Raw genomic sequence first — 9,911 nt, 5'->3', positions numbered from 1 at the left:
CTCTGTACGAGAATTTGAAAGCTCATGTCCGGGTTCTTACTCCTAATGCCGACCTCGCCTTATTTAGCATGGACAACATTGTGGAGGATGGCAAGATTGTGACTGCCCCTGATGATGATGAGGTTCCTCCTTCTGACTCGAAGGCCAAGGCTTCTACAGCCCCTTCTACTGATACATCCCAACCTGAGGCAGACCCTGATGTGGAGATCTTAAATGGCCCGGATGGTGTCATCGGAGCTGTCCCGATTTCAGTCATTCCTCCAGCTCCTCAGGATGTGGCGATGGGGGCTAAGCTGGATCCCTTGTGACTTCTCTTTTTTACTGCTCTTTTGATTATGCGTTGGTATGGTCCGACTTTTGGACCTTTAAACTCTTTATATTGTAACTTTTTGAGTAGTTCTCTGACACTTGCAGTTGCTCTCTAGCAACTTTAAGTTTTTAATCAAAACACCTTTACTCTTGGGTTGCCATTGCGTATCCTTTGAGTCTTTAATGTTTATCTTTTTTGAAATTTCCTTGTTTTGATTGCTCTGGTGGTGTGCTGGCCGATTTCTACGGAGATGCCTTTATCTTTTGTTGTTGTTTCAACCTTTTATGGCCTTTGTCCTGGGATAGTGTCCCTTTGTGGGTTTTCCACCCTCGTCTTAGGATTAGGTTTTTGCGCTTTCCCGGCAAGCATCCTTTCTGACGACATTAAGGTAGTGCTCATTTCATGAACTTCTACCTTTGCTTATTGGTCTGCGCCTCTTCTAGTTGTGCTGACAACCTTTCTGAGTTGCTTTGGTTCTGCTTTTGGCGATTTCATCCTTGCAGCTTGTTGCTTCGCGTTGCAGGCTTTTAGTCGGTTTCCAATAACTTTCTAGGTAGTGTTCTGCTCTGAACCTTTTACCTTTTAGATTATTTGGACGACCTTTGAGCCTTATTTGGGCTTTTTAAGTAGCATCCTTTTTTGGACTCCTACCTTTTAGCTTAGCAACCTTGATACTAGGTTTTTCAATCTTTTTTACCTTCACGTAGTTAGGAAGGCATTGTTCCCTTTTTAGTGATCCTTTAGCTGGTCCGACTTCTCTGTCGGGCCTTTTTAAGTTATTTTTTGCAACCCCATTTTTTATCCGGCCTCGTCAGGCCGCTTTATACGGGTTTCTTTTATAACTTGTCACATTAATTTTGGCCTTGTCGCTTCACCTTGCCGACCTTTCCTGGTCAAACAATGAATTTTGCATTTTTTGAGCATAAATTAATGCGCCTTGGTAGGAAAATTTTTTAGGGAATTTCTATTTTTATTAAAATAAAAAGCAATGAATCAAGAATGTAAATAAGAGTATATACGTGTGTGGGGTTACCCTGCAAGTCAAGCCGCCCTCAGGTCTTGGCCTAGTGCCTCATTAAAAAACCTTTAGTGGGAAAAAGAGCACACTTTGGCTCAATACCTTTTTCTAGCTATAGTACATTTTTAGGTTACAAGCGTGCCATGACCTCGGGAGCTCCCGCCCTTGGAGGTTAGCCACCCTATAGTAACCTTTTCCTAGTACTTCCGTAATCCAGTATGGTCCTTTCCGATTAGCAGCTAGCTTTCCTTCTCCTTACCGGCCTATTCCGATATCATTTCGGATTAGGATGAGGTCATTGGTAGCGAATCTTCATTAGATTACCTTCCGGTTGTACCTTGAGGCAATTCGACGCTTCAGGGCTTCCTCTCTAATCCGAGCTCTTTCTCGGACTTCTGGAAGCAGGTCGAGTTCTTCCTTTTGTGCTCCGGGGTTGGTGTCGTGATTGTAGAAGATTACCCTAGGGGATCTCTCATCTACTTCTATAGGGATCATTGCCTCCATTCCGTAAGCATGTCGGAAGGGTGATTCTCCCATGGTGGAGTGAGGTATTATCTGATACGCCCATAGAACTTGAGGGAGCTCTTCAGCCTAAGCTCCTTTCGCATCCTGTAATCGATGCTTGAACCCGGCCATTATGACTTTGTTGACGACCTCCGCCTATCCGTTGGCTTGCGGGTGTTTGGTGCACGAAATTATGATCATCAACAATGGCGCCAAAGACATGGAGCTCTCAAACGTGAATCACACTTTGTCACAATTCCGTACAACTAACTAGCAAGTGCACTGGGTCGTCCAAGTAATACCTTACGTGAGTAAGGGTTGATCCCACGGAGACTGTCGGCTTGACGCAAGCTATGGTCATCTTGTAAATCTCAGTCAGGTAGATTCAAATAGTTATGGAGGATTGATAATTAAAGATAAATAAAATATAAAATAAAGATAGAGATAGAGATACTTATGTAATTCATTGGTAGGAATTTCAGATACGCGTATGAAGATGCTTTGTTCCTCCTAAACCTCTGCTTTCCTATTGCCTTCTTCCAATCATTCATACTCCTTTCCATGGCAAGCTTTATGTTGGGCATCACCGTTGTCAATGGCTACTTCCCGTCCTCTCAGTGAAAATGTTCTACGCATGCTGTCACCGCACGGCTAATCATCTGTCGGTTCTCGATCATGTTGGAATAGGATCCATTGATCCTTTTGCGTCTGTCACACGCCCAACACTCGCGAGTTTGAAGCTCGTCACAGTCATTCCTCTCCAGATCCTACTCAGAATACCACAGACAAGGTTTAGACATTTCGGATCTCAGGAATGGCCGCCACTAATTCTAGCCTATACCACGAAGGTTCTAATCTTAGATTAGAAACCCAAGAGATACACATTCAAGCTTGTTTGCATGTAGAACAGAAGTGGTTGTCAGGCACGCGTTCATAGGTGAGAATGGTGATGAGTGTCACATAATCATCACATTCATCATGTTCTTGAGTGCGAATGAATATCTTAGAGAAGAAGTAGGCGTGAATTGAATAGAAAAACAGTAGTACTTTGCATTAATTCATGAAGAACAGCAGAGCTCCACACCTTAATCTATGGGGTGTAGAAACTCCACCATTGAAAATACATAAGTGATAATGGTGGTCATTGGCTTCGGCCCCAGAGAGGAAACCTGAAGAACCAAGATGAAAATACAATAGTAAAAGGTCCTATTTATAGAGAACTAGTAGCCTAGGGTTTACAGAAATAAGTAATTAATGCAGAAATCTTCTTCCGGGCCCACTTGATGTGTGCTTGGGCTGAGCATTAAAGCTTCCATGTGTAGAGACTTTTCGTGGAGTTAAACGCCAGTAAAGTCCAGAAATGTGATTTTTATTTAAAAACTAATAAAAACATAATAAAAACTAACTAAAATATACTAAAAACATACTAAAAACAATGCCAAAAAGCGTATAATTTATCCGCTCATCACAACACCAAACTTAAATTGTTGCTTGTCCCCAAGCAACTGAAAATCAAATAGGATAAAAAGAAGAGAATATACAATGAATTCCAAAAACATCTATGAAGATCAGTATTAATTAGATGAGCGGAGCTTTTAGCTCTTTGCTTCTGAACAATTTTGGCATCTCACTTTATCCTTTGAAGTTCAGAATGATTGGCTTCTATAGGAACTCAGAATCTAGATAGTGTTATTGATTCTCCTAGTTAAGTATGTTGATTCTTGAAGACAGCTACTTTATGAGTCTTGGCCGTCACCCAAAGCATTTTGTTTTCCAGTATTACCACCTGATACATAAATGCCACAGACATATAACTGGGTGAACCTTTTCAGATTGTGACTCAGCTTTGCTAGAGTCCCCAATTAGAGGTGTCCAGAGCTCTTAAGCACACTCTTTTTGCTTTTGGACCACGACTTTAACCGCTCAGTCTCAAGTTTTCACTTGACACCTTCACGCCACAAGCACATGGTTAGGGACAGCTTGGTTTAGCCGCTTAGGCTAGGATTTTATTCCTGTGGGCCCTCCTATCCACTGATGCTCAAAGCCTTGGATCCTTTTTATTTTACCCTTGCCTTTTGGTTTAAAGGGCTGTTGGCTTTTCCTGCTTGCTCTTTCTTTCTCTTTTTTTTTTCGCATTTTTTTCATTCATTTTTTTTCGCATATATATATATTTTGCAAGCTTTTCACTGCTTTTTCTTGCTTCAAAAATCAATTTTATGATTTTTCAGAGTATTAAAAAACATTTCTCCTTTTCCATCATTATTTCAAGAGCCAACAATTTTAACATTCATGAATTAACAAATTCAAAAAATATGCACTGTTCAAGCATTCATTCAGAAAAACAATAGTATTGCCACCACATCAAAATAACTAAACTGTTTTAAAATTTGAAATTCATGCACTTCTTTTTCTTTTTCAATTAAAAACATTTTTCATTTAAGAAAGGTGATGGATTCATTTTCATTGCTATAAGGCATAGACACTTAGACACTAGTGATCATGTAATAAAGATACAAACATAAATAAACATAAAGCATAAAAATTCGAAAAACAGAAAATAAAGAACAAGGAATTTAAAGAACGGGTCCACCTTAGTGATGGCGGCTTGTTTTTCCTCTTGAAGATCTAATGGAGTGCTTGAGCTCCTCAATGTCTCTTCCTTGCCTTTGTTGCTCCTCTCTCATGACTCTTTAGTCTTCTCTAATTTCATGGAGGAGGATGGAATGCTCTTGGTACTCCACCCTTAGTTGTCCCATGTTGGAACTTAATTCTCCTAGGGAGGTGTTGATTTGCTCCCAATAGTTTTATGGAGGAAAATGCATCCCTTGAGGCATCTCAGGGATTTCATGGTGAGGAATTTTCTCATGTCCATGAGTGGGATCTCTTGTTTGCTCCATCCTTTTCTTAGTGATGGGCTTATCCTCATCAATGAGGATGTCTTCCTCTATGTCAATTCCAGCTGAATTGCAGAGGAGACAAATAAGATGAGGGAAGGCTAACCTTGCCAAAGTAGAGGACTTGTCTGCCACCTTGTAGAGTTCTTGGGATATAACTTCATGAATTTCTACTTCCTCCCTAATTATGATGCTATGGATCATGATAGCCCGGTCTATAGTAACTTCAGACCGGTTGCTAGTGAGAATGATTGAGCGTTGGATGAACTCCAACCATCCCCTAGCCACGGGCTTGAGGTCATGCCTTCTTAGTTGAACCGGCTTCCCTCTTGAATCTCTCTTCCATTGAGCGCCCTCTTCACAGATGTCTATGAGGGCTTGGTCCAACCTTTGATCAAAGTTGACCCTTCTAGTGTAGGGGTGTGCATCTCCTTGCATCATGGGCAAGTTGAATGCCAACCTTACATTCTCCAGAATAAAATCTAAGCATTTTCCCCGAACCATTGTAAGCCAATTCTTTGGGTCCGGGTTCACACTTTGATCATGGTTCTTGGTGATCCATGCATTGGCATAGAACTCTTGAACCATTAAGATTCCGACTTGTTGAATGGGGTTGATGAGAACTTCCCAACCTCTTCTTCGAATCTCATGTCGGATCTCCGGATATTCACCCTTTTTGAGTTTGAAAGGGACCTCGGGGATCACCTTCTTCTTGGCCACAACTTCATAGAAGTGGTCTTAGTGCACCCTTGAGATGAATCTCTCCATCTCCCATGACTCAGAGGTGGAAGCTTTTGCCTTCCTTTTTCTCTTTCTAGAGGTTTCTCCGGCCTTAGGTGCCATAAATAGTTATGGAAAAAACAAAAAGCAACGCTTTTACCACACCAAACTTAGAAGATTTGCTCGTCCTCGAGCAAAAGAAGAAAGAAGAGAGTAGAAGAAGACGAAATAGAGGAGATGGAAGGGGCTTAGTGTTTCGGCCAAGGGGGAGAAGTAGTGTGTATGTTGTGTGAAAATGAAGGAGTGAAGATGGCTTTATATAGGAGTGAAGAAGGGGGTACGCTTCGGCAATTATGGGTGGGTTTGGGTGGGAAAGTGGTTTGAATTTGAATGGTGAGGTAGGTGGGGTTTTATGAAGGATGGATGTGAGTGGTGAAGAGAATGGTGGGATTTAATAGGTGAGGGGTTTTTGGGGAAGAGGTATTGAGGTGATTGGTGAATGGGTGAAGAAGAGAGAGAGAGGTGGGGTAGGTGGGGATCCTATGAGGTCCACAGATCCTGAGGTGTCAAGGATATCTCGTCCCTGCACCAAGTGGCGTGCAAAAATGCCCCTTTCTGCCAATCCTGGCATTAAATGCCAGGCTGCTGCCCATTTCTGGCGTTTAACGCCAGCTTCTTGCCCTTTTTTGGCATTAAACGCCAGTTCTGTGCCCCTTTCTGGCGTTAAACGCCCAGAATGGTGCCAGACTGGGCGTTTAACGCCCATTCTGCTGCGCTTACTGGTGTTTAAACGCCAGTAGCTTACTCCTCCAGGGTGTGCTGTTTTTCATTCTATTTTTCAGTTTGTTTTTGCTTTTTCAATTGTTTTTGTGACTTCTCATGATCATCAACCTATAGAAAATATAAAATAACAATGGAAGATAGAAATTTAATATAGATAAGTAAAAATTGGGTTGCCTCCCAACAAGTGCTTCTTTAATGTCAATAGCTTGACAGTGGGCTCTCATGGAGCCTCACAGATTCTCAGAGCATGATGATAGCCTCTCAACACTAAACTTAGAGTTTGAATGTGGGGATTTTGTTTGACTCTATATTGATAGAAGCTTTTCATGCTTCCTCTCCATGGTTACAGAGGGAGATCCTTGAGCTTTAAACACAAGAGAGTCCTCATTCACTTGAAGGATCAATTCTCCTCAGTCAACATTAATTACAGCTTTTGCTGTGGCTAGGAAGGGTCTGCCAAGGATGATGGATTCATCCATACACTTCTCAGTCAATAGGATTATGAAATCAACAGGGATGTAGTGGCCTTCAACCTTTACCAAGACATCCTCTACAAGTCCATAAGCCTATTTCTTTGAATTGTCTGCCATCTCTAATGAGATTCTTGCAGCTTGTACCTAAAAAATTCCTAGTATTTCCATTACAGAGAGAGGCATGAGGTTTATACTTGACCCTAGGTCACACAGAGCCTTCTCAAAGGTCATGGTGCCTATGGTGTAAGGTATTGAGAACTTTCCAGGATCTTATCTCTTTTGGGGTAATCTCTGCCTAGTCAAGTCATCCGGTTCTTTGGTGAGCAAGGGGGGTTCATCCTCCCAAGTCTCATTACCAAATAACTTGGCATTTAGTTTCATGATTGCTCCAAGGTACTTAGCAACTTGCTCTTCAGTAACATCTTCATCCTCTTCAGAGGAAGAATACTTATCAGAGCTCATGAATGGCAGAAGTAAATTCAATGGAATCTCTATAGTCTCAGTGTGAGCCTCAGATTCCCATGGTTCATCACGAGGGAACTCCTTGGAGGCCAGTGGACGTCCAGTGAGATCATCCTTAGTGGAGATCACTGCCTCTTTCTCCTCTCCAGATTTGGCCGTGTGGGTTATGGTGATGGCCTTGCACTCTCCTTTTGGATTCTGTTCTGTATTGCTTGGAAGAATACTAGGAGGGAGTTTAGTAACTTTCTTACTCAGCTGACCCACTTGTGCCTCTAAATTTCTAATGGAGGACCTTGTTTCAGTCATGAAACTTTAAGTGGTTTTAATTAGATCAGAGACTACAGTTGCTAATTCAGAGTGGCTCTGCTTAGAATTCTCTGTCTGTTGCTGAGAAGATGATGGAAAAGGTTTGCTATTGCTAAACCTGTTTCTTCCACCATTATTGTTGTTGAAGCCTTGTTGAGGCCTCTGTTGGTCCTTCCATGAGAGATTTGGATGATTTTTCCATGAAGGATTATAGGTGTTTCCATAGGGTTCTCCCATGTAATTCACCTCTTCCATTGCTGGGTTCTTAGTATCATAAGCTTCTTCTTCAGATGAAGCTTCCTTAGTACTGCCTGGTGCAGCTTGCATTCCAGACAGACTTTGAGAAATTATATTGACTTGCTGAGTCAATATTTTATTCTGAGCCAGTGTAGCATTCAGAGTATCAATCTCAAGAACTCCTTTCTTCTGATTTGTCCCATTATTCATAGGGTTCCTTTCAGAAGTGTACATGAATTGGTTATTTGCAACCATCTCAATGAGTTCTTGAGCTTCTGCAGGCATCTTCTTCAGATGAAGAGATCCTCCAGCAGAGCTGTCCAATAACATCTTGGACAGTTCAGACAGACCATCATAGAAGATACCTATGATGCTCCATTCTGAAAGCATGTCAGAAGGACACTTTCTGATCAATTGTTTGTATCTTTTCCAAGCTTCATAGAGGGATTCACTTCCTTCTATCTGAAGGTTTGTACTTCCACTCTAAGCTTGCTCAATTTTTGAGGTGAAAAAAACTTTGCCAAGAAGGCATTAACTAGCTTTTCCCAAGAGTTCAGGCTTTCTTTAGGTTGTGAATCCAACCATGTTCTAGCTCTGTCTCTTACAGCAAAGGGAAAAAGCATAAGCTTGTAGACCTTGGGATCAACCCCATTGGTCTTGACAGTGTCACAGATTTGCAAGAATTCAGCTAAGAACTGATGAGGATCTTCTAATGGAAGTCCATAAAACATGCAATTCTGTTGCATTAGAGAAACTAATTGAGGCTTAAGCTCAAAGTTGTTTGCTCCAATGGCAGGGATTGAGATGCTTCTCCCATAGAAGTCAGGAGTAGGTGCAGTAAAGTCACCAAGTACCTTCCTTGCATTGTTGACATTGTTGTTGTTTTCAGCTGCCATGTCTTTTTCTTGTTTGAAAAGTTCTGTTAGGTCCTCTATAGAGAGTTGTACTTTAGCTTCTCTTAGCTTTCTCTTCAAGGTCCTTTCAGGTTCAGGATCAGCTTCAACAAGAATGCCCTTGTCCTTACTCCTGCTCATATGAAAAGAAAGAAGAAGAAAATATGGAATCCTCTATGTCACAGTATAGAGATTCCTTGAGGTGTCAGAGGAAAAGAAGAATAGAAAGAGGAGGTAGAGAAGAGAGAATTCGAATTTATTAAGGGATATAGAGTTCGATTTGCTCATTGAGGAGGGATGTTAGTCCTTAAATAGAAGGGTGTGAAAAGAGGGGAAGAATTTTCGAAAATAAATTAAAAAGATTTTGAAAAAATTAAAAGCTTTTTGAAAATTTGATTGATGATTTTCGAAAACTAAGATTGGGAAAGAAGTAAAGTAATTTTTGAAAAAGATTTTGACATTAGAAATAAAAAAGATATGATTGAGATTTAATTTTGAAAAAGATGTGATTGAAAAGATATGATTGAGAAGGTATGCTTGAAAATCAAATAAAAAAAATGAAAGTTTTAAAATTAAAGTTGATTACTTGACTAACAAGAAATTAGAAGATATGGTTATAGAATTAAAACTTTTGCTCCTTTCTTAATAGGCAAGTAATAACTTGAAAATCACTATTTGTAACAAGGATTTTCGAAAATAGTAATAATTAAAAAAATTGAAAAGAAATTGATTTTGAAAAGATATGATTGAAAAGATATGATTTGAAAAAGATTTGATTTTGAAAAATTATGAAAATTTGGAAAATATTTGAATTAAAAACAAAATCTTCCCTCTAGTGTCATCCTGGCGTTAAACGCCCAGAATGGCATCCATTCTGGCATTTAACACCCAAAATGATACCTTTTTGGGCGTTAAACGCCCAGCCAGGTACCCTGGCTGGCGTTTAAACACCAGTTTTCCTTCTTCACTGGGCGTTTTGAACGCCCAGCTTTTTCTGTTTAATTCCTCTGCTGCATGTTCTGAATCTTCAATTCTCTGTATTATTGACTTGAAAAGACACAATTTTGAAAATATTTTTTGAATTTTTAATGATGAGAAACAATAAAAATTACAACAAAGATCAAATAAACAATGCATGCAAGACACCAAACTTAGAAGTTTGTATACTAAGGACTATAACAATTTGAAAATGCATGTAAGAAATAACAAAACACACAAAACAAGAGAATTTAAAGATCAGAGCTAGGAAATCATCAAGAACAACTTGAAGATCAATGCAGAACATAATGCATATATTTGAAAAATGCAAGA

The sequence above is a fragment of the Arachis ipaensis genome, chromosome B03 (genome assembly GCF_000816755.2).
Source record: "Arachis ipaensis cultivar K30076 chromosome B03, Araip1.1, whole genome shotgun sequence".
Taxonomy (NCBI): Eukaryota; Viridiplantae; Streptophyta; class Magnoliopsida; order Fabales; family Fabaceae; genus Arachis; species Arachis ipaensis.
Note: the sequence above shows the minus strand (reverse complement) of the source record.